Source organism: Kryptolebias marmoratus, linkage group LG23 (assembly GCF_001649575.2).
Source record: "Kryptolebias marmoratus isolate JLee-2015 linkage group LG23, ASM164957v2, whole genome shotgun sequence".
NCBI classification, from domain to species: Eukaryota; Metazoa; Chordata; class Actinopteri; order Cyprinodontiformes; family Rivulidae; genus Kryptolebias; species Kryptolebias marmoratus.
The window spans coordinates 12,064,123-12,066,474 of NC_051452.1; the positions used below are offsets into that span (position 1 = coordinate 12,064,123).

General features: G+C 44.4%; 2 protein-coding genes and 1 pseudogene across 4 annotated transcripts in view; 1 reads left to right on the plus strand and 2 right to left on the minus strand.

The window, feature by feature from the left end:
- The window catches only part of LOC112449909, a 3,672-nt pseudogene extending 2,420 nt beyond the window's left edge, over nucleotides 1-1,252 (minus strand).
- The window catches only part of LOC108244131 (NLR family CARD domain-containing protein 3), a 1,204,881-nt gene that overhangs the window by 438,556 nt on the left and 763,973 nt on the right, over nucleotides 1-2,352 (minus strand). The window lies entirely within an intron of this gene.
- Nucleotides 1-2,352, plus strand: part of ttll12 (tubulin tyrosine ligase-like family, member 12) — a 50,631-nt gene that overhangs the window by 30,365 nt on the left and 17,914 nt on the right. The gene's annotated exons all lie outside the window — the stretch shown is intronic.

Consider the following 2,352-nt stretch of genomic DNA (forward strand, 5'->3'; position numbering starts at 1 on the left):
TGATTATAGGGCGCGGGTTTTATATACCGGTACAATCTACGCCCACACTTCCCCCTTTAACGTTCTCATGGGGGAGTGTGGGCGTGGTGTTCATGGTGTTCTCAACTACGTCCACCTTACAACAACACAGACAAGCATACAAGTGTGCGTATTTACCGTAAAAATAGAGCGGGAGCAAAATTGAGTTTGGTTGTGGTTTATTTAAGTATTGATTACAAAGTACTAACATTTTTTTAATCATCAATATGCGCGGGCATCGTAAAACACACGGGTAAAACAAATTTAAAAAAAGAGATGGAGCAAAACTGAGTTTGGTGTTCACATTTTTTTTACCAGTAATCTTCATTAATCAAACCCATCAAAGTCCTCATCCTCTGTTTCTGAATTGAACAGCTGCGCTAAATCTCCATTAAACATGCCAGGTTCACTTTCTTCACTGTCAGAGTCACTTTCCATGCCGTGCGGTTCCTCAGAAATTATACCGTATTAGCGAAAGCTCAAACAACAGTGCCACCAGACACGTTAGCCCAAGCATCTACAATCCATTGGCAAATTGTGGCGTAACTCGCCCGGTGCTGCCTTCCACTCTTAGTGAAACTGTGGTCTCCATCGCTCATCCATCGCTCCCACGCCGCTCGCAGCCTTACTTTGAACGGCTGGTTCACACCGATGTCCAGCGGTTGAAGTTCCTTTGTTAGGCCTCCCGGAATGACAGCAAGCTCCGACTTCATTTGCTTCACTTGCTTTTACACATCGGCTGTGATATGGGCACGCATAGAGTCACAGATCAACATCGATGGTGATGCGTGAAAAAAACCACCAGGTCTCTTTACAGAAACCTCCCTCAGCCACTCTTTCATCATTTCCTCATCCATCCAGCTCTTTTGATTTGTCTTAATGACGACTCCTGCTGGAAACCTCTAGGCAAAGTCTTTCTCTTAAAAATCACCATAGGCGGCAGTTTCTGTCCATTAGCATGGCAGCCAAGCACAACAGTAAAAGAAGACTTTTCGTATCCCGTTGTGTGTATCGCTATCGTGCTGGTCCCCTTCTTCTCCACAGTGTGACTCACTGGGATGTTGAAGGTGAGCGGCACCTCGTCCATGTTAGTGATGTGGCTGGGCTGGATGTGTTTTTCGGTGATGTGTTTGCTGCAGTAGGAGCGGAAGATGACCAGCTTTTCGGTATAATCCGCTGGAAGTTTCTGCGCTACCGTAGTCCTGGTCCGGATGGGAAGATGGCACCGTTTCATGAAACGAAAGCACCAAGACGGACTTCCTTGGAAATGTTCAATTTTCATTTCTTCTGCTAGCGTTACTGCTTTTAGTTGAATTGTGACCGTTGAAACGCTTCTCCCACTTGATCTTTGCTCAATGATCCACTGCTCGAGTCTTTCCTCCAACTCGGGCCACCTCGCCTTATTTCCGCGGAAGCTCANGCTGCGTCTTCTTCACCTGTCGGAGCTCGTTTTTCAGCTTCCTCCACTTGCGAACCATGGATTCATTAATCTTAAATTCTCTCGCGGCTGCTCGATTTCCATGTTCTTCCGCGTAGCTGATGGCCTTCAGTTTAAGCTGTGCTTCATAAGCATGTCTCTTTGCCATTTCCAGGGTTGTTAAAACAACGATGTTCTGCATAACGCACATACCTGTTCTTATACGTACCGGTATATACAATCTACGCCCACACTTCCCCCTTTAACATTCTCATGGTGTTCTCTACTACGTCCGCCTTACAACAACAACAACAACAACAACAACAACACACACACAGGGCGCACTGCACTATAGGGCGCGCCGCACATTTTTGAAGAAAATCTAAGACTTTTATGTGCGCCTTATGGTCGTGAAAATACAGTATATACACTCCTGATCAAAATCTGAAGACCAGTCAAAACATTGGAATAATTTGCATTTTGCACTATTGGATCTTAAGAAGGTTCTAAGTAGAGCTTCACAATGTTAAAGGAAAAAATCAGTGCAAGAGACAAGAACCTTTGAGCAGGGAATTTTCTGCAAACTGCATTTAGACTCAAAACATGATTTTTTCAGCTGATCAAAAGTTTAAGACCATAGTCTTTAAAAGCCAAAAGCTGTGCAAAAATCTGGATTCCATGTCATTTTCTGTCAAGTCTTTACACTGTCAAGACCTCCTGATAGCAAAAGCAAAAAAGCTCACTGACTTTGAACGTGGTAGGATTGTTGAGCTGCATAAGCAAGGCCTCTCACAACATGCCATCGCTGCTGAGGTTGGACGCAGTAAGACAGTCATTTTGCATTTTTTAAATGATCCTGAGGGTTATGGAACAAAAAAGTCAAGTGGTAGACCCAAAACAATTTCACCAGCTCTGAG